This window comes from Hemicordylus capensis, chromosome 2 (genome assembly GCF_027244095.1).
Source record: "Hemicordylus capensis ecotype Gifberg chromosome 2, rHemCap1.1.pri, whole genome shotgun sequence".
NCBI classification, from domain to species: Eukaryota; Metazoa; Chordata; class Lepidosauria; order Squamata; family Cordylidae; genus Hemicordylus; species Hemicordylus capensis.
The window spans coordinates 425,101,228-425,123,538 of NC_069658.1; the positions used below are offsets into that span (position 1 = coordinate 425,101,228).

General features: G+C 45.3%; 1 protein-coding gene across 4 annotated transcripts in view; it reads left to right on the forward strand.

Moving 5' to 3' along the window:
• The first annotated feature begins 10,757 nt into the window (after positions 1-10,757).
• The window catches only part of TIMELESS (timeless circadian regulator), a 73,449-nt gene continuing 61,895 nt past the window's right edge, over positions 10,758-22,311 (forward strand). The window contains exon 1 of one of the 4 annotated variants that reach the window (XM_053297443.1): positions 10,758-10,960. The gene's annotated coding sequence lies outside the window, so the exon portion shown is untranslated. Of the gene's footprint in view, positions 10,961-11,439; positions 12,168-22,311 lie in introns of those variants that run through there. The other 3 variants (XM_053297442.1, XM_053297444.1, XM_053297445.1) reach the window with 3 other exon arrangements.

The window sequence follows — 22,311 nt, forward strand, 5'->3', positions numbered from 1 at the left end:
GCCCTCCTCCACTACATCAGCTTGGGCCTGTGTGCTTCCACTCCAACTAGTATTGAAGTTGAAACCTCAAAATGCAAAGTGTGGGTGGGAACTGTTGAAATGAAAAAGGATATGGCTACTATGGGGGATAAAATATAATCAATAAATTCTAATCTGTATCACCTTTATCTGCAAACCAGTTGACACAGGGCCTCAATTAGGTATATGTGTGTTCTTTACACTGATGCCTGTTCTAGAGATCCAGATCCAAGGACAGGTGTTCATTTTCTGTTTCTGCTCCTGGCTTCCCAGCACTTTTGACATCTCTTCACCTCCCTTTCCCCATCTACTAAAACGAGGCTACATAGGGATGCTGTTGTCCTCTTGTCTTGCTGGTGGAATTCCCTGGGACCTCTGCCTGGAAAGTCAAGGAAGCCTTGCCCAAATGAGAATTAAAAGGAGCACAAATTCTGGCAAGACCCATCCAGATCTGCTTAATTTCAGCAAGGTTGCAGTATCATGTGCCTTCGGATCATACCCATGAACTGCAGAGAACTCAAGGGAGTTCTCTTATGTAGTGCTGAGTTTGGGGCAGTTAGATCCTTCCACCTGCTCCAAAGCTTAGCACAACATGAGACTTCTCACCACCTATCCTGAGTGGGGAAGCACAGAGGTCTTGGGAGAGGGCTGGTGTCTCATATCATGCTGTTTCTGCCTGCCAATGCTCAGTGGGTCATGAGATCCCCTCCCCATCTAGTTGACTGTGCATGCCAGAGGGAGAAAGGACCATGGCAACCACAACAATGGCTTGGCTACAGGGCCAAGCCAACATTTGTGGGCCCTTGTCTTAAAAACACACACACAACTTAAATGTTAAAGTATTACTCTTTGAACAACACCACACAATATGTTACGAAAATTGGCCTTGTTACTGGCAGCCTCCCATCAATGTTGAAAAAGGGATCCAGGAAATTACAGGCTTGTTAACTTCTGTACCAGATAAATGGAGTGAAAGCATTATTCAAACAAGAATGTTTAAAATCTAGAACAAGCCTTCTGGAGGAAGAATCAGCATGGCTTTTGCAAAGGGAATTCTTGTCTCACTAAGCATTTAGAAGTGTTTGACAGTGTCAACAAACATGTAGATGGGGCAATTTGGTAGAGATAATATACTTGGATTTCCCAAAATGTTTTGATAAAAGTTCCAGAACAAAGGCTTCTGAGTTAATCTGGCAGTCCTGGGATAAGAGGACAGGAAGGAGAAGAGAGGAATCAATTGGGTGTTTTCACAATAGAGGGAAGAGAGTAATGAAATCCCCACAGATCTGCATTGGGATTGGTACTATAGATTGATCCCAGGGTGGGGAAGACAGGGTCCAACTCACATCTCCCCGCCAGACGATTGCTATGCTTTTCTTCAGGCATGCTGCCACATGCCCACATGATCCATGCTGCTCTTGGCTGTGTGGATGATGAGCGTCATGATGAGCGTGGTGCATCAGGGGATACCCCTGTGAGATGGATGCTCTATGTGCCCATCTTTGTGTCTACTCAGGCTGCTTGCCGCCCAAGTGAACACATGACACCAGAGCCTGGGTTAAGGATGCGCTCACACCCTTAGCCTTGATAAGAGGCCGAGGTTAGAAGTTGGGTTAGGCACTATGGTAGCAGGCACACTCCCAGCACTGCACACGAACAGCTTAGCCCAGGCTGGGCTGCTCTAGCCTGGGTTAAGCTGCTCGTGAGAATAACCTTATTATCGGGTATAGTCAAAGGTGAGGAGTGAGGTAGTCAAATTTACCAGCGACACCCAATTATTTAGGACAGTGATAACCCGAGCAGACTGTGAAGCGCTCCAGAAAGACCTCTCCTAACTGTATGAATGGGAAACAAAATGACAAATTAAATTTAAGTGTAAAGCAATACACATTGGTGGAAAACAAAAACCAACACCTTAGCTTCACGTATACATTGATGGGCAATGATAAACCAAGAAAGATCTTGAGGTTGTGATGGATAGCTCAATGAAATATCAGTGGTGGCATATCAATTGTGTATGGGGACCGTGGAACAGGAACATTCCATGGCAGGGATTATTAGGAAAGGGACTGAAAATAAATCAGCCAGAATGGCAATATCGTCATATAAACCCATGGTGCAGGCAACCACATTTGGAATACTAGCTGACATCCTGACCAAAGTGCATAGGGATGGTCTGCAGGGATGTGCCAGAAGACCTCACAAGTCCTATGTGTGCACTGCTGTGCAAGAACCCTAATACGTCCAAGTACTGCTTGTGCTCTGGAAGCTCTGAAACACATCACTGACCCTCTTAGAGAGTACTTCCAGAGCACAAGTAGCGCCCAGCAGTATTAGCCCCTTTGTGCATTAGTACGCACAAGGACTCCCAGCACATCCCCACAGACCATCCTAATGCTTGCACATGGGGTTTTTTTCAGATGGCCATTTATGTCACCCTTCCCCCCTCCCACAGTACTTACTTCGGACTCTCATGCACAATCCAGACATGTAAGCAGAATCCTGTTTTTCCTCCTTGTGAGTTTTAGCTCTGCAGTCAGACACTGAGCATCTCCTTAGCACTATTTTTACAGGCTCACCTCTGGCGAGCGTTTACTTCCTACCTCTTTTCATGACTACTTTAAAGTAGATGTGAAAAGGCAGGAAAGCAAGTGCTGGCTGGCAGTTGGGGCTGTAAAAATAGCTCTAAAAAGGTGCTCGGTGACTGACCGCAGAGCCAAAACTTACAGGAAAGGAGTGCAGGATTCTTCAGAAGCCCATCCACATCTGGATCCTGCATGAGAACTTGGCAGTAAGCACTGTGAGAGCTGAAAAAAAGGAAAGATAAGCAGCTGCTGTTAGGATGTTAGCCGTGATGTACAGTTCTTGTTGCACGGTTATCTCAAAAAGCATGTCGTAGAACTAGGAAAGGTGCAGAAAATGGCAACCCAAATGATCAAGTGGTTGAAGCACTTTCTCCAAGAGGACTAGGTAGAATGTTTGGGTTACTTTGTTTAGAAAAATGTAGCTATTGGAGGGACATGACAAAGGCGTATAAAATTATGAATGGTGTGGAGGAAGAGGATAGAGATAAAATTTTCTCCCTTAATATATCAGAGCTTGGGATCATTCAATTACGTTTATTGACTTTAGATTCAGAACAGACAAAAGGAGTTACTTCTTCACATAGTGGGTAAATCACTTATGGAATTTGCTGCCACAAGGTGTGATGGTGGCCACCAGTTTAGATTATTAGACAAATACACAGAGGGTAGCTCTATAAAGGACTACTAGCCATGGTAGTGAAATGAACATTTCCTCTATGTGCAGAGTCCATATGCCTCTGAATGTCAGTTATTGGGGTGGGGTAGGTTGCTCCCTTCATGCCTGCTTGTGGGCTTCCCAGAAACATCTAGCTGGCAACTGTTGGAAACAGGATGTTGGACTGGATGGAACCTTGGTCTGACCCACCAGAACTTTTTTTAATGTTTGTATGGGGCTAGATAGGCCTTTGGTCCTCCCCAGCACAGCAATTCTTATGCTCTTTATTTACCTCCTAGGGAGAGAGAATATTCAAGTACAGATCAGTCTGTCTACTAGGCAGACAGTTCCAAAAGGAACTGTACTGTAGAAGGCCTGCGTGGATGGGAAAGAACTATCGGAGCAAGAGCTGAGGACTGATGAATTCAAAAGAGAGAGGGAGCTGGAATGAAGTGAGCAGTAGGGTTGCAGATGTTTCCACCTGGTATGATGTTCAGAGTATGCTTACAGTTTTTGCAGTGTTGACATATCAGGGGACAGATCCTTTTTTCAGATATATTGGTGTGAATTGATTTTTATTTTTTTTTGGAGTCCACTAAAATTGTAGTAAAAAGTGGTGTGGATTCAAAGTCCCGTCAGCGGAGTCAACCTGGAGTCACTCTATTGAGGTCTGTAGGATTATATCCATCATATATCAACATGTACAGGAGGAAACCACATGCGACATAGACTCTCTCCTCTATAATAGCTTCACTACATTAAAGTCAATAGAATTACAACTAGTTAAAATTTGGAATAACTTCACAGCAATCTAAGGACTTACAGGAACCAATGGAACTGGAACTGGCAGCAATGAAATGATGTCAGCAGTATAACAACCACTCCTCTGAAACTGATTGACTAGCAGTTGGCATGAATGAATCCAGAGTCACTTCACTAAAGTCAATGGATGACACCAGATCACGCCATTAAGCTGAAATCAAAACCTGACCCATCCAGAGAATTTGCTGTGTACGAGACGCTAATCATTTATCCTTTGTTGCTTCTTGCTTTTATTTTTCCTCTTGGATAATACCAGGATGAGTCACCTTTCTCAATGAACAGATTAACTTTCTCTTTCACGGGTATAAAGAATGCATTTTGTTCTTGTGTTGGAATTTATTTAATTAAATACTGTATTTTATTTTCAGCTCTGCATCAAGGAAATCTGCCAACTTGATGTGGTTGAGAGTAAAGCTTTTCCAAGTAGGATGAGCTAGGTTCTGAGATACATTATCTCATGGTATGAAAAAGAAGCCTGGGTCTTGTGAATATATAGCATAAGTTCCCATCCATCTGCTCAGTGAACAAATATCATCTACCTATAAGAATTTTAGGATATGCAAGTTTAAAGTAATAACAGGAGTTTGGGGGATAGGGGAGATACACTTAAAAACTGACACTCCAGCACATTCTAATAAAGTATATAAAAGTCAAGGTTCCTGGAGCTTACTTTCAGATTTAGAAGTGAAGTGTATTTTCCTAAGGAATGCTAAGTTTTATCTTTCAGTCTGGGATGTGTGACTGTTGATGATAAGATGCAATATATGAAAGGAAGCCACTTCAAATGTTAATGTACATTCAAGTCAATGCCAAACCCATTTTTTCCGCTCAGACTCTTAATACAAAGCATATACAGTTTTCACCATAGAGATGTCAAGGCCTAGAATGATGCCCTCACGCTCTGTGCTCATCCTATACCATAAAAGCCTTCGGTGTGCTGCCGTGCTGCCCGTGTCTTTTTGGGCTGTTCTGGGCATGCGCAGAGCGCATGCCCAGATCGGCCCAAAAAGATACGGCCGCCCAGACACAGGCGGCCATGTTGGAGCAGGAGAAGCGGCGGCCTAGGAGAAGCGGCCACCGCCAACGGGAGAAGAGTGCTGGCAAGGCGGCGGTAGAGCCGTGGCCTCGGCCAGAGGTGGCGGTGGCTGCGGCGCGGCAACTGGCCCTGATGGCGGCGGCTGCCGTGGCGGCAAAAGTGCGGGTGAGGCAGCGGCGGCCGCGGCGGGCCGACTGGCCCCAACTGGCGGGGGAAGCCAGAAAGGGGAGGCCGAAGGTGGCGGGGCGGACTGGGAAGAACTGGGCCCGCTGGCGGCCGCACTCAGGGGGCGGGGGTGGTCTACTAGCGCCCGTTAATCTAACGGGCTGAAAATTGCTAGTAGAGAATAATGGCCAATTGTGTGCTGCTGTAATCTTTTTCTATCTCTGTAGGTTGTAGTTTAATCTACACATGGGCTAGGCTGAAGGAGGGCAGAAGTAGGGTTGGCAGCTCTCCTGAGGCTGAGACCCTGGCACTATGGGGGCCTGGGAATTTGTGGGGACAAGTGGACCAGGGAGCAAAGCCTGGCAGAAATGAGCTATTTTTTTAAAAAGCAGATCTCGGGACTCTTCAGATTGTTTGCCAGTAGAGAAATACTGCCCTCTTTCCTAAGTGTTTTCAAAATATATGATGGAGCCCTCCTCACAATCAGTGAGAAGAGCTCCGGAGCGGTCTGTGGGGAAGTTGGGTTTAACTTACCTTCCCTACAGACCATCTCCGTTCCTTCCCTGGGCAGGTGGCTCACCTGACCAGACGACTGGCAGCCCACCTGGCAACTCTGCGGGTTGAGGTGCTGGGGTGCACTGCTATGCGTCACCCTGCCCCCTGGAGCTCCAATAACGCACCATCTGAGTGTGTGGTGCATTACTGGGATCTCCCCCAAGTGTGCCAGCCACAGCTGCAAGCAGCCGGGGCTGACACATGATCCAAAAAATGAAGTTAAGGGAGCACTCGCTCCCTCAACCTCATTTTTTAGAGGGAGGCCCAATCCTGATGGTCTACATGCGAGTGCAAAACCAAGCTGGGCTCCCTTAGCCTGGTTTTGTACACACGTGTGAATAGCCTCAATGTCTTTATTAGTGTGCAACTTACTGTCAAGGCTGGAAAAACATTCTAGAAAGAGAATGATAAACTTCAAAATGAGGGAGAAGTCTCAGAAGATACCTTGTGGGAAATAACTTCATTGTCCTCTGGCTCCTCACCCTGAGACAGCGAGGACTTTCTCAGGAGCAGCCAAGCCCAGGCTCGGGCAGGGAGAACCGCCTGGATGCATGCGGATCCTGGCAGCCCCACGGCACCAAACCCAGTGCCAAAGCCCATCTCTTCGCCAAGGTTAAGGGTGCAAATGCACTGTACTTGCAGCTCACGCTGCCACAGAGATGGATGCCTAGAGTGCCCATCCCCTGGGGGAATCCCCCAGTGCACTGCGCTTGGCAATGATGTAGCTGCCAGTTCAGAAGTGCAGAAGGCGCTCTCCATGACAGCCCCCATGGCCATGTCCACCCCAACAGCCAAAGAAGCCGAGAGGTACCGGCACACCATCCCTGTGCATCCCCCTTCCACTACACCCCTGGCGTTTTGTGCACTGTGGGATGCTTGGAAGTTGGGATAACTAGTCCTGGCCTCTGTTGCTCCATGCTGCCGGGAACAGCGTGGATAGTAATCTGTGCTGCTCGCGGCAGCAGGGTCATGTGGGTGTGCAGCTTGTGCGCAGCAGGGGCTGAGAGCAGTCATCTAGGGGAAGGTAAGTTGAGCTTGTGGAGGAGGTTTAAGGAAAAGCATGCAGGTAGGATTCAATCCAGTTACTCCCCAAGAATGAAACCTGCACCTACCTTTCAGTGTTCTGGCCAGCTGGTTAAAATGGCCCTGGGTGGAACAAGCTCTGGCCCTTAGTTTTCTATCTCATATAATTACTTTCTGTTTTACAAACATTTAAGACAATTAATTAACTTTAAACATATTAGGCTACCTGTAATTGGGTTCTAGTTAAATACAGTGCAATAATTCTCCACTCTCCTAGGCCTCCCTTTTACAAAATTGTCAGTTACCAACTTGTTGTGTAAACCATGCTAAAATAGAAATTACTCAAGTAGCAGCTAACAGAACATCAGCACTGGGTCTTCAGCATCAAAATAGAAACACTTGTAGTTCTGAGTGGAATCCACTTTTTGCTTCTTTTAAAATGTTGGCACTTACCTGGGACCCCTTCCCATGTGCTGTGAATTGTTTCGTATAATGCCACTGTCAACACAAGGATTACCAAGGGATGTTTATACTTGGAGTGACCACCATCTTGAAACAAGATGGCAGATTGGCAACAAAATATACCCCATCAGGGTTCCCTCTAGAACCAAATTTACATGTACAAATCTAGATGTAAATCTGGTTTGTACACTTTAAACACAAAAGTTATTGGAGAGAGGGACACACACAGACACAGACACAGACACAGTGATCTCATAAGCCTTCGTTCCTTAGGAAAGTAGTTTTTTAAATAATCAAAGGAAATGGTGAAGATACCTCAGTGCTTTCTTCACATCACTACTAGGACTTGCCAAATATTTTAAGGTATTAAACCCTTTACTTTTTGGCACTGCAAAAATATATCTGAAATGTCAGTGGTTGGAGAACAAGCTTGTCTTTGCCAAAACCATGATATCCCTGAAGGACACATGCACATTATCCTCTTATATACTACCATGTTACTGGTGTTCTGGAAGCTGCCTCTTCCTACTTGGAGAGGCCTGGCCATAAAAGCAATATACACATATTTATTTATTTATTTATTTGGAATATTTATTTACATAAATATTTATTTATAAACATATAATATAAAATATTTATAATAAATATTTATTTATTTAGAATATTTATATACCACTTGTAAGAGTAAGCTTTTCTTTGTGTCTGATGCAAGGACTTAGAACAGTCTGAAGAAACAGTTTTATGTAGACTTACACAAGCCAGGCTACAGAGGCCTAGCTTTCTTCTCTGGATTCTCTGCAAAACCTGGCCTCATACACCTCATCAAACTAATTACAGCAAACTTAGGAACATAGGCAGCTGCCAAACATGGAGTCAGACCATGGGTCCATCTAGCTCAGTATTGAGTGGCAGCAGCTTCTCCAAGGTTGTAGGCAGGAGTCTCTCTCTCAGCCTTATCTTGGAGATGCCAGGAAAGGAACTTGGAACCTTCTGTATGCAAGTATGCAAATACTCTTCCCAGAGCAGCCCCATCCTGTAAGGGGAATATCTTACAGTGTTCACATGTAGTCTAACAAAAAAAAAAAATCTAAAGCAGTTTACAGGACAAAAGAAATGAGAAGATTGTTCCTTGTCCTAAAAGGGCTCCTAGTCTTAAAGAAACACATAGGAAGCTATCATATACTGAGTCAGACCATAGGTCCATCTTGCTCAGTATTGTCTCCACAGACTGGCAGCAGCTTCTCCAAGGTTGCAGGCAGCAATCTCTCTCAGCCCTATCTTGGAGATGCTGCCAGGGAGGGAACTTGGAACCTAGATGCTCTTCCCAGAGCAGCTCCATCCCCTGAGGGGAATAACTTACAGTGCTCACACTTCTAGTCTCCCATTAATATGCAACCAGGGCAGACCCTGCTTAGCTAAGGGAACAAGTCATGCTTGCTACCACAAGACCAGCTCTCCTAAGACAGACACCACCAGCAACACCGCTGGGAGTGATGGGATGAATATGGGTAGTCCTACAAGTAGTCCTGTAAATAGAATAACACTTCGGGCTACACTGGGATGAGAGAACCTCCTGTACTGGGTTGGTGTTGTATTCTATCCAGTATCTTTTATGTTTTGTTGTTCAGAAGTTTGTCTCATTGGAGATCCTGTAGAGATTGGAGGCGGGGGGGGGGGGTGGAGTCAGAAAGGAAAAGGGAGGGAAAGGAGAAGGAGAAAATGGAGTTGTTTCTGAATAAATTCTTAGTTAAATCTATATAAGATTACTTTGTGTTTATGAGGGAAGCAACTATAAAACAGTGGGTTTAGGATTGTATGTGAAGGGAAGCAACTGGGAGGCTCCACTAGGGATATGCACAGAACTGTTCAGCGCTCCATTCTAGGAGTGCCGAACCGGTTCCGTGGACCGGAGTTTGAGCTGGTTCGAAGGTGGGTGGTGGTGGATAACTTTAAGGGTGTGGGAGGGTGCTCTTATTCCTCCTGCCACATTTCCCCCACTGTGTATTCAAATGGTCCAGCGGGGTGGCAGCATACCTCCCTGCAGTCCTGTTATGTCCTCGGACTGGAAGTGACCAGTAGTTTCCAGTGCGTGTGTGCATGTTGTATGATAAAAGGAGAACTTTTCAACTTTAAAACTACACAAGTCTGAATTTTGGAAATAATTTCAGTCTCCAAAACGTTAATTATATGACTAGCAAAAAAGAAAGAAAACTCAGAGCAAAGTTCCCTCAAGCAAAAATAATTAAACTGCTGTAAAAATGTGTAAGCCACTTTTTAAAAAATTATTTATTCATTTATTCATTCAGTTTCTATACCGCCCTTCCAAAAATGGCTCAGGGCTTTATCTATTTACATTAGAATAGATAAATCTCATTTCTCTGACGTTTGGTCATTTTGTGCTCATTACCAAATAGATCCTCCATATCAAATTTCACATTCATTGAATACATTGCATGGATTTATTAAAAAATTAAGTTTTGTGCTACGCAAGCCTGCTCAAGTTTGGCCCTCTTGCAGATATTGTCCTACAACTTCCATAAGCCCTGGCTAATGGCCACTGTTGCTGGGGATTATGGGAGTTGTAGTCCAAAAACTGCTGGGGGGGGCAGAGCTGAGTAGGCCACTGTAACTACACAACTACGACTTTAGCTCTAGCATAATTGTAGCAGTAACTGTAATAACGGCTGACCATCTCCTGGTAAAAGAACGGCTTTGACGTGACTTGGGGTTTCTTAATTACTTTCCCCAACTAATTGCAAGTTCACCCCACTCTGGCAGCTGCGCAGAAGGCGGCGATCAGACTAAACGATGCTTAAAAGGGCAATGCCAAGCTCGCTCTGGAGGACTAGAGACAGGCAGCCCGAAGCGTCCAGTTCCCCAGCTGAAAGCTGCTACCGCACTAGAAATGAAGAGCAATGGGGACGCGCTTTCTCCATAGCTTTAGAAAGCTTAGAGGAACCCCTGCCCGCTGTGTGCTTTCCTAGTTTCGCTTGGTATCTCAGTCAAGCTTTGTTAAATCAGTACGAGCAAAATGCAAGTCTGATTGAATCTCTGAATCCAGAAATTAGTGAACGACCAAATGATTTATTTTCGAATATTAATGAGTCTTTGCCGCTGTTAATAGTAACTTATTTTCGACCTAAGTTATATAATAAAATAATAATAATAATAATAATAATAATAATAATAATAATAATAAGCAGCTTTACCACAGTCACCGAGTCTTTTGTAAAAAATGAAAAGAAATGAGACCTGAAAGAATTTAGAATCTGTTGACCAGAGAGAGAACAGAAGAGGCTTATTCACTTCCGTTCTGAGCAAGCTTGCATAGCATTTGGCTTCAGCGCTGCAAACTTTTGTAAATTCTTGGGAGTAAATCCTTACTGAACTCTATAGACTTAGCTCAGAGGAAACACGACAAGGCTCGAAACACAGCCTGGTTCGGTATAACCAGGCGGCTGGCGTTGCCCCTTTTAAGGAGCTGGAAAGAATTTGAGCGCCATTTGGAGCTCGGAATCGGAAGGCGCGTGAAAATTCAGAGCCGAGGCTGAAGGACGGAACTCTTCTTCGTCCGGGACGGGTCCGAACTGAAGGCGGGAAGAGTGCCACACAATACAGATGGAGGAGTTCGTGAAGTGGGTAAATTCAGCCGCGTAGGGTAGTTTTGGGGAGGCGGTGTTCAGGGTTGCACTCTTGCTTGGGAATAATCCCACTGAAGTCAGTCGGATTTACATCTGAATCATATCCATGGGATTGGGTTGCACGGGTAAAATCCAAACATACATTTACTAGGAAATTAATGCTATTGAGCTCCGTCGGGTTGCTTCTGAGTAAATATACAAAACACTTATTTGCAAGATTGAGATCTGCTAGTTACGATAGAGAAAGAGGTCGGTCGGGGTCGGTGGATCTGTTTGGAGATCAGTAACAGCGTAATGATGTTTACTCCGGAGTAACAGCCACTCATCTCACGACTCACTAGTTAGTAAACCGGTTCCCCATCAACCCTAGAGTCAGCTTCCGTTTAACCAGCAATTTGCACTAGCTGAAGGGGTTCAATCTATGCCTTTTTAACAACTCGTTTCCGCCCACCCCCGCCATCCCTCCCAGTTCCTCGGAGGGAGCCCAGTCAGGCATGGATTGAGCCCTTGAGCTAGTGCGAATTGCTGGTGAAACGGAAGCTGGCTCTCGGGTTGGTGGGGAAAGCATCGGAAAAGAGACCCTGTGCGAGGGTTTTTTGAATCGGCGGAGCACAGATTTGGGCCGTGTTCACACAACTCTGTGTCTACTAGGCTGCTTAAATCCCACTGAAGTCAATGGGACTGAGCAGCTCAAGGCACAAGACGCTTTGGGGTAAGCAACCGATGCATTGTGTCCTTGCAAAGGCGTCTGCCGTGCAGAGAGAATTCAGTCAATCATTCTGCCGACGCAACCTCTCCTTGCTCCTTTTTTGCTCCTGGAGTGTCCAGCCGGTTGAACTCCGCAGCAGCAGCAGTAACCATGGTAGAGTTCGTACATGGTTTCACGGAAACACACTGAACGCTGGAGGAGGGCCGCATCTTCCCCTAGGAGACCATATCCGCTTTAGCGTGTATGGCCGCTTCATTGGCTGCTGCTCTGCTTGTTAGCTTGTGGGGGCAGACTGGCGATCCTCTCTTAAGATTTAAAACGCCAGCCTTTCTCTTGTGTGTTCCATTTGTTCGTGATTTTCCGGTGGGTCCTTTGCCACCGGAGACTACAAATAAGGAAAGGCTGCTCCTTAAATAATAATACGGAAGCTGGGTCCTTTTAAAGATTTCATCATCTGTGGCTCCATATTAAAGATCCCGAGGTGATTCGAGGTAAGGTTTGTACATTTCCTCCTATTAACCCTCCCTGTTATTCTGTTGGTTGCTCTCCACTAATAATAGCGCAGATGCTGCCATTGCCAAGGGTATAAATTGTGTACGGATGACATGAGATGGAAGACAGGGCCGCCTTTCATTATATGCTCCCAATTAAATGTGCGATTGCCTTGCCAACCAATCTCTGCTGGTCTTATGCATCTCTCTGGCAGATCAGAAGCTATCACTGCATTCCAACAATTTTAATGTCATTCATTGTAATACATCTCTAGCTGTTCTTCTGCTTTGTGGGATTCAGGTGTCCTCCTTGTGGGTAACTCTTCTGATGAAAGGAGGAAGTGTTTCGCTACGATTCAAAGCTTGTTTTTGGAGAAAAAGCAGTATGTAGCACCCCTGCTGCTTGAACCTGGTCTTGTGGTAGCAAGCATGAATTGTCCCCATAGCTAAGCAGGCTCTGCCCTGGTTGCATATGAATGGGAGACTTGATGTGTGAGCACTGCAAGATATTCCCCTCAGGGGATGAATCCGCTCTGGGAAGAGCAGAAGGTTTCAGGTTCCCTCCCTGGCAGCTTCTCCAAGATAGGGCTGAGAGAGATTCCTGCCTGCAACCTTGGAGAAGCCGCTGCCAGGCTGTGAAGACATACTGTGCTAGATAGACCAATGGTCTGACTCAGTATATGGCAGCTTCCTATGTTCCTATCCTACATGTGTTCTAGCGTGTTCATTACAGTTAGGAGTGATGTGTTGAACGTGGTTGCCTCACTGGCATTGATGAGCAGCACAATTTGCTGTTTTATGCTACTTTTAAAAAGTATTTCATTGGAAGCTGCATTGAGGATCTATGGACTGAAAAGTAGGATGGAAATAAGCAAACAGAAGCTCCCATTCCAGTGTGCTTGTGCCATTTGGAATATATTTTTTAAAGTGTCAATTTTAGTACTGGTCCTTTACACTCTTTAAGTGCTCTCCTGCTATAATACCGGTAAGTGCAGAACCACATAAATGCCTTCCCTCTGCAACGATGTATAACCATTTTGTTGACCTTTGTTTTTATTTTTTAGTTGTGTGAATGCTGTGCCTTCCATTCTTCAGTAGCCTGCCCCACTAGCCCACATAAGACAATCTTTCTCCCATTTACATGAGAGGATATAGTGCTGCTGGTGCTGATCAGCCAAATGCAAATACAGTCCTAAAGGGAAAGGGTAGATTTTAAAAATTGTCTGGAAAAGCCCTGGTAGTGCGTCATTTACAGTTTAAGCCACTATTGCTTGGGTTAGAAACCCTCTGATGTTAGTTCTGTTGTATTTTTGTAGTGGCTCTGTGGTAGGCACACAGATCTCCCTGAAAGCAAAAGCATATTTATGGGACAAGCCATGACAGCAAGGTGGTGAAAGTAAAAGGACCTGAGTTGATGAGTGTGGTTGGGCAGAGCATACTGCAGGGCAAAACATGAGGTAGCACTACCTGAACTGTGCACTGTATGGCTCTATCATTTTTAAGTAGGTTGGAAAATTTATGGTTGTACACACCTCAATTTACTAAGTAAAATATTCCATGCCCTCAGCTGTATATTTCTAGGCTAGAGCTTGACAAATCCCGGGAGCCATGGTGCCTAGAAATGTAACTGTGGCACCAAAATTAGGATATTCAGAGGCTCAGTTATTTAATAATAACTTTATTTTCCTCAGGCAGCCCTGCTTCTCTTCTAAATATGCTACTTGTAAAAGGGTAAAAGAAACCAATTTAACCCCCCCCTTCTACAATGTCCACCACTAACACCAGTCATTTGGTCAAGTGTCCATTGTCTGGCTCCAGTGTTCCCTCTAAGATGTGCATGCACTCACACTTTTTTTTTATATCCACTCAGTTAATTCTAGATCCTGCTCAGGTTGAATCAGGAAGGCCCCACTCTGATTGCATGTGTGTACACACTGCCCTGATATTGCCACCCAGAACAAAACTCATTCTGCACACAGATGAAAAAAATTAGAACACTGTCTGGTTCCCAAATCTATGGGCTGGCTCCTAGATCCAAAGAAAATGTGTTAAGGGCTGCCCTAGGCTGTTTGAGCATGTCCATAAGTAATGCTAAATGCTGGCAGTGTCACTCTTGGTTTTACACATTCGGTGATACCTCCCAGGAGATGTATGTGACATGATTGGAATAAATTGTGAAAATGTCTTGCTTCCCTTGGCATTATTTATTCTGTGTTCATGATTATTTTTTCCAAGGAAGAGGGTGACAGAGAAGAATTGATATGTATATAAGTTTCTGTACTGGTCAAACGTTGTAATAAAGTCAGTCTATCTATCTATCAAAGTAGTGGCAACTTTTGATGCCTCATTCCCCTCCAATCTATAAGGATTCAAAGGTGGGGGGAGAGCTAAGATTTTCAGGATGTTGAGAATTCCATTCTAATTCAGTTTGTGACAAAGCATCAAAAGTGAGCAGCACACCACACAGGCTGCAAACCTGTGCACAGTTAGGCATTTTAGGATTTGTAATCCTATAGATTTCAGTGGAGAAGCCTCTGCCAGTCTGTGTAGAGACAATACTGGGCTAGATGGACCAATGGTCTGACTCATCTGGCAGCTTCCTATGACATGTAAGCAGCCAAACTGTACAGGAGTGCTGCCGAAATGAGTTTGTATTGTTAATTGTGAGAACAGTGTGAAATTTCTGCAGTTCACGCCATGCCTATATTTTAAAATAAACAATTGTGAGAATAGTGTGCAGTGCAAGTACTGGCAGGACTTGGACTGGACATGGGGAGAACCATAGATGATAGATTAAAGGGACTTCCGACATGTTTAGGTCCGCAATCCTATGCACATTTACTCAGGAGTAAACCTCATTGGATTAGTGGGTCTTCTGAATAAGTTTGCAAAGGAGTGCAGTGCAAAGGACAGAGACACTGTTGAGCATTGTATTCCAACTGTAAGTGATGCATTTGGAGAGCACCAGGTACTGGATGCCTTTCCAAACTTTGCTTCCAGACCAACTTGGAAAACGGTTCGATTCCAAATTCTCTCTCCCCATCCGACAATTTGAACACCTGCAGGGGGCTCTGCGCAGGTAGCCAGTTCCGCGGCATCCCTGTGATGTTCAAACAGAGGACGCTATCGCACTCAAACACCCGTCCATCTCTGGGTTTCCCTCCATCCCCATCACGTTGCTTTCCCTGCTGTTCTGAGCTGTTCACGTGGGCCTGACGGCGGCTTTTCTCCGGGAGGGAAGCGCTCTCCGTGCTTAGCTGGCCTCGGCCATCGGCCGATTCGCCGCCGCCGCCGTGTGTGCTGCACCAAGCGCAAACCACTGCCGGTGGAACGGGTGGGGGATGCGTCACGTGGTGGTGGTGCCTGGGAGCGTCCCTTTCGACTCTGCAATGCCGCCCCGGCCCCGTGAGCAAAGTGGCTGAGGCGGCACGTGGCTCTGTCATTGGCCTATTGGAGGGAAGCGGTGGCTTGTCTTGTCTTGTGAACTAGAGGCGAAGGGCGAGGGGAGCGGGGCGGGCGGCTACGGCGGCGCCGGCATGGGCAGGTAGATGGCGGTCGAGGCTGTTCCCTATTTCCGATCTAGTCTCGTCTGCTCAGTGTTCACCCTGATGATGCATTGTTCCCAAGGGCCCCCCCCCCCCGCCCCCTCCAAAAAGCCTGTTAAAATTGGCTGAGCCGGAGAACTAGCGTGAGTGAAATCTTGCTTCCTGCCAGTTGGATGCATTTGATTCAGGGCCCTGACGCCAGCAAGTCAGCCTGCACGGCAGTCGTGAGGACCCTCTCCCCACCCCCGCACCTCCTCTCTCAGGGTGGTTCTCATCCCTGCTACTCCACCAGCAAGATCGGCCTGGTTGGTACCCGAGAAGGGAGTGACGACTGCATGAAGTGATTGTACCCCTCCCCTCTGCTTCTCAGTTCCTAGTTTAGAGCTACAGAATTAGTGGGTGGAGGGAGGGTGGGGACCACTGTCCGGGCAAGTTCGTGGGTGGAGTAAAGAATGGCAGGGTAATTAGCAACTGCCTGAGGTTAACGCTTTTTAAAATTTAGATCGAAGTTTGGAAGGGAAAATAAACCTGTTTCTAGAAATGGGAGAATGCTTGGCAAAGTGAGATCGGTTTATCCACATCTCTTCCAGATAGTAACTTCAGTTTCACTACATACTTTTATAAGATCATGGTAATAAAGTGTCCTGTGTCATGACAGCCCATCTAGGTATCTCTTCCTGAGTTTGTTTTAATTCATTCAGTGCCCTTCTGCTCAGAGGAATCCCATCTGCTCAGAGGAATTGGCTCAATATGCACATCTACCATTCCTTAGTATTATGTGATCAACCTGTGTCATGTATTTCTGGATGAGGCATTTCTCCTTCTCCCTCCATATTAAAAAAAGAAAAGAAAAGTTGTTGAAATTTGACTGAGTTGGGAAATTTCAGGGAGAAATTTTGTGAGTTGCAGGATGTTTTCTCTTACTCAAAAGCCTAAAGGAAAGCAGAGATGTGGAGCTGAAAAATTTCAAGTGTGGAACTTTATTTTTCTGTTGAAAGTTTCCATTTCTAAAAATGCATTGTTTTATACAATTCATTAGTAAAAACGAATGAATGCCAATGCATGGTTATTTTTATCCTCACAGTAACCCTGTGAGGTAGGTTAGGCTGAGATACATGACTGGCCCAGAGTCACCCAGTGAGTGACTCTGAAATTTGACAATTTCAAAGTTCTAGTTAATGTTTTCCAGGTGATTGTCCCTAAGAAGTGTGTGAAAGAGTGCATACCTATTTTATTGATTTGTGTATTCCAGTAAAAACACCCCCAACTTTTTCCACATAAAGATTTGAATTTGTTTCAGTATAACATTTAAACCACATTGTGTTTGTTGACTCCCCGCCCCCATCAAATATCAGTTCATCACTTGAAACACTTTGAGACACAGCATGGGAAATTAATATAGTGTGTGTGAGGGGAGTGTGTGTGGTTCTTAAAAAACAACAACAAAAAACCTAAATAAACTGCCAAATCCTATTTAGGGCATCAGGAAAATTTGCCCAGTACCATTTTCTGAGAGAATCATGCGGATTGTATGAAATGAGAAAAAATGTCTGGGAAATGCAGATATTTACAGTTGAAATTCAAGAGGGCAGGGTAAGTACACAAGTATGGTGTCTCATCTGTCAGTGTGCCTGAGTAATTTGGGGGCAGGTCATAGATAGTGTTCCCTGTAACGGATTCCTCGATGTTGTTGACTACAATTCCCATCATCACCAGTTACAATGTCTTTGGCTAGGGATGGTGGGAGTTGTACTCCACAACATCTGGGAATCCCTATATGGAGTACTCTAGTTGAGCAATGCATATTAGAATGATCATAGAACCATGGAGCCTGGGTTGAAAGCAGAACTGTTTTTGTTGGCAGACATGGGTAGTTAGACCATTTCTAAGTGTTCACTGATGTTGGCTCTGCCAGTCCCTCCAACCCATCAAAATCATGCTGTGGTGGAGAGGGAGAGAATCGTGCTCCCTGAAACGGAAGCCCATTGCTCTACTTTGGGTAAGAATTCCGCCCCAAACAATAGTCTACTTCAGTCATTGCACAGTGAGATATGGAAACAATGTGTTATTTTGCAAATGTCAATGGTTATTATTGGATCTGACTAGTAGGTGCAACAGTCCACCATGCATTGGTATTCTGGGCAACTATTTGGAAGTGAAGTAAGGATCATCTCATGCTTGAGAGTTAGGGCCTATCTACTCCTAAAAAGATTGGGGGGAGAGCTGGTCTTGTGGTAGCAAGCATGACTTGTCCTCTTAGCTAAGCAGGGTCCCTGCTGGTTGCATATGAATGGGAGACTAGAAGTGTGAGCACTGTAAGATATTCCCCTTAGGGATGGAGCCACTCTGGGAAGAGCATCTAGGTTCCAAGTTCCCTCCCTGGCATCTCCAAGATAGGGCTTAAAGAGATTGCTGCCTGCAACCTTGGAGAAGCCACTGCCAGTCTGTGAAGAAAATACTGAGCCGAATAGACCAAGGGTCTGACTCGGAATATGGCAGTTTCCTATGTTCCTACGTGGAATACCACCCTCCCCTCATACACAGGCAATTCTAGAGTTCAGAGGGATGCACTTTTCAGCTTTAGCTTCCTAGGATGAGAAACTGGATGCAGAAACCGTAAAGGGATGTATGTCTACCATCTGACACCAGCTGTTTGTCTATCAGCACCTTGCTCTTTGTGAGGGTGTGGACAGAGGCTCTGTGCTCTGCAGTCTTAATTCTTTTCATAGCATGTATGAAGATGCTTACCAGGAGGACATTCACTGGAAAAAATTCCTGCAGCGTTCATTCTTAAAACTCAATAGCTGAATGAGGCCACTTCCACCCTAGGCAGTGATTGGGTCATTATTTCCAGACATGTTTTTTTGACCTGGTTTGTTAATTGCATTTTGTGGAAGAGGGGGATCATAGTGCTGATGGAGGTTTAAAGCTTTCTTGCAATGTCTGCTTTGGCCCGTGAGATCCCAAATAAACAAGGTGTTTGAATGGATAGGTGAACAAATATCTGTTTGGGAAGGAATTTGAACTGCATGGACTCATGCTTGGGCAGCTAAATCATTGCAGCAAAAGACACAATAAGTGTCACTGGCAAAGTGACAAGTGGATTTTTTAGATACCAGAGTATACCTCTAGCTTATTTAATATCTATTCAAGTGATTAAAAACAGAAGGTTTATATGCTGACCCTGGATTTTTTTTTAGCTGCCAGAACAAATTTTGCAGCCCTCAGTGTAATAAACATTGATTTCTGATGTACAGCCTTAGAAATAACAATATTTCAGAAGTGATATATATATTGATTTCTTTTTACTTGTCTCTGATATTAACATATCTTATTGTTTTAACATCTTTTACGCTCACAATATTCTGAGCAAGTTCTGTAGCCATGAGGGCTAGAAACATACTCAAAGAAGAGACATCAAGACGTTCAGATGAATGATTACCTTGTGAATACTAGAAGAATCAAGATAGCTCACACTGATGATGATAATTTATTTATAAGTAGAATTTCACGCCCCCCAATATTACATATTATTTTTTTAATTTAAAATATTTCTAAACTGCCCAAAACTTGCATCTCTGGGTAGTTTACAATTAAAATAGAACATATAACATAGACCAAGAAAATGTTGAGGGAGGAAAGTGACACTACCAGTGTTCTCTCTAATTTTTTTCATCTGTGTGCAGAATGAGTTTTGTTCTGGGCGGCAGGATCAAGGCAGTGTGGACGCACCTGCATTCAGAGAGGGACCCTCCTGATTTAAACTGAGCGGGATCTTAAATGAACTGAGTGGACCAAAAAAAAAAAAAAAAAGCAGGTGAGCGCGCCTTAGAGGGAACACTGGTCACTACTGGTATTGGGTGGGATACAGCCTTGGTTCTTCACATGAAATAAGAGTTCTGGTTCATGCTTCTTTTGTACCTGTTTTGCCGCACAGAAAACTGCTGGGATTTATGGGAGAGGTGGTCTACTACAGTATCTACTGGTGATGCTGTCAAATGGGCCAGGGGCTGTAAGCACAGAACTATACATGCTTGCTGACTGGAGAGAGCCAAGAAGGACCTGTGAATCTACCACATATTTCCAAATTCAGGCCATAAGGAAGGATTCTCCTGGGCAACCTTAGTCATCCCGCTTGTGCTGCTGATGTCTGTGTCTCAAAACTCTTTATGCCAGAGGTTCTTAAACTCTGCCCCATGGGACTCCATCTAAGAGGTCTGCAAAATAGTTGCAGAACAGTTAGGAATATCTGTAATTGACCCTGTACTTCATGTTTATGTTTTTATTTTATTTTATGAGCTATGTGCATTAAATTGTAGAATAATAATAAAAAAGAAAATAAGCGAGCAAAACTTAAGTAGTGTAGGGGTGGGTGGGTGGAGTCTGAGAATCTCTGCCTTCGGCCAATGTGGAAATGTCACAGTCTGTGCAGAGCCATTCGCTTGGCTTTTTTCGGGCACAGTAGCATGGAGGAGAGCCAGGGTGAGAATCAGGTCTGTTCTGTAACTCGGATGTGCTTCTTCTGAACAGCACGTGCCTATCTTACTAATTTCCAGGTGAACTGCACTGTGTTTCATCAGGAGCTTGAATGGACCTGGGGTCCAGATATCTGGAAGGCAGGAAGCCGTGTAAATCTCTGCCCCGAGCAAGCACGGGTGCACAGGGGAAACCTGGATCAATTGAGTGGCACTGCAGGAATTGAGGCTAGTGAGAGTAGAAAGCATTTGCCTTAGAAATTCTAATCTCATCCTGCAGTCATCTGAAGAAGAACCTGGAGTCCGGATCTTCAGAAAGTGTATGTGTTTGCACAGGTGCATGGCAAGGTTGGAGTGGGCCCTGGGACAAAAAGTGAAGATTGGCTTCTAACCCTCCCCCGCCCCCTTCAGAGAGCAGGAGGGAGAGAGCAAAGGGCAAGCTGTCTCTCATCTGGTGGGCCCCAGATGTTCAAATCCCCATTCAGCCATGAAACTAGCTGGGTGACTCTGGGCCAGTCACTTCTCTCTCAGCCTAACCTACTTCACAGGGTTGTTGTGAAAGAGAAACTCAAGTATGTAGTACACCGCTCTGGGCTCCTTGGAGGAAAAGCGGGATATAAATGTAAAAATAATAATAAAAAATAATAATAAATGCCCAAAGCCTTAAAGGAGATTAGCGGGACGAGCACTCTGCTAATCCTGTTTTTGCGATCATGAGTTGACACAGTGTGGCTCTGCACCGCAGTGACTCACGAGGAGATGACGCCCCCCCCCGGCCTCGGGAGGGGGTCTCCCCAGCATGTCCTACACACTCGTCTGGGGCATGCTGGGATCACCACTGTCCCTACCGGCTCCATGATGGAGCCGATAATCATGTGCACGGCCAATCCGGCTGCCGAGGGCGAGCTCCCCGCAGAGCCCGGTTAGGCTCTACACACGGATCGCGTGTAGAGCCTCCCCGTGTTATATTCTGGTGGTAATTTTTTTTTTTTTTGGTAGTGGCTGAGAGGGTTCAAAGTAATCCACATGCATTATTTTAGTATTTCTTAGAACAGGCTTGTAAATTAGGTTTTCGCATCGTCAGATTGTAGATACAGTGTGGAGTGGTCATGGTATGAGATCAGTAGCTTCCTGAGGATCAAGAACTCCGGCTGGATTCAGATGTTACGTGTAGGTGGCCTTGGGATGCAAACCCTTGATGCTGGCCCTGCTCATCCCCATTACGTCAGCCATATCAAGAAACACCTACCAAATACCTCTGGCTTTCCAACTCTTCAGTTAATTTCAAATCTTCTAGGTTTTTTCTCTCTTCCTTCAAGTAGGTTTTGAATTTTTCCTGCAGAGGGGAAAAAAGGGGTTTTCCTTTGTCAGGCAATCTGATGGCCATAACCCATGATTTCGTTTGAAAACCATGTCTCAGCTGATAATGAATGATTTGCATATTGCCGTGGGACTTTCTCTTTTCACCCTAGAAGAACAAGCAGCTTTTCTGCGTCTTGCCCCGTATAAGAAGCTTTAAACATTCTCCTACTACATCTCATTTAAATTTTCCTTCAAACTAGGCCAGGCACATAGCCCAGTCAAAGGGGCAGGGCCCTTTTTCCAGGTTTCTCCAATTGGTCTGCCCAATGAACAAAACACAGAGCAAGCTAAAAGAAAAAATTGCAATTACACAGTGGTTCACAGCTCAGTTTCTTAACTGCTGCCATATACTAGTGCCTGAGTGGAGGAATCCCCTTTGCCTGCAGTGCATTAGGACCAATGCTCAGGAATTGGTAGCTATGGGGAAGGCCATTTTCAATTGCTCTGTGCAGTGAGCTGCCAGTGTGTAGTAGGGATGTCCACGGAACCGGCGGGGGCTGGTTTGACAGCGGGGGGGGAGAACTTTAAGGGCAGGGGAGGGTGCACTCCCCCTCCCCCCGCTGGTGCTTGCTGAAAACCTGGTCCGGCAGGGTGGCAGGAAGTAGTGTGCGCACATCATGTGCGAGCAAGTGCGATGTGTGTGTGCGCGCTACTTCCTGTCACTTCTGGTCCGAGGAGTGGATGGGACGGCAGGGAGGTATGCTGCCGCCCTGCCAGACCAGTTTTTTTTTTTTTTTAGCAAGCCCCAGTGGGGGGAACATGGTAGG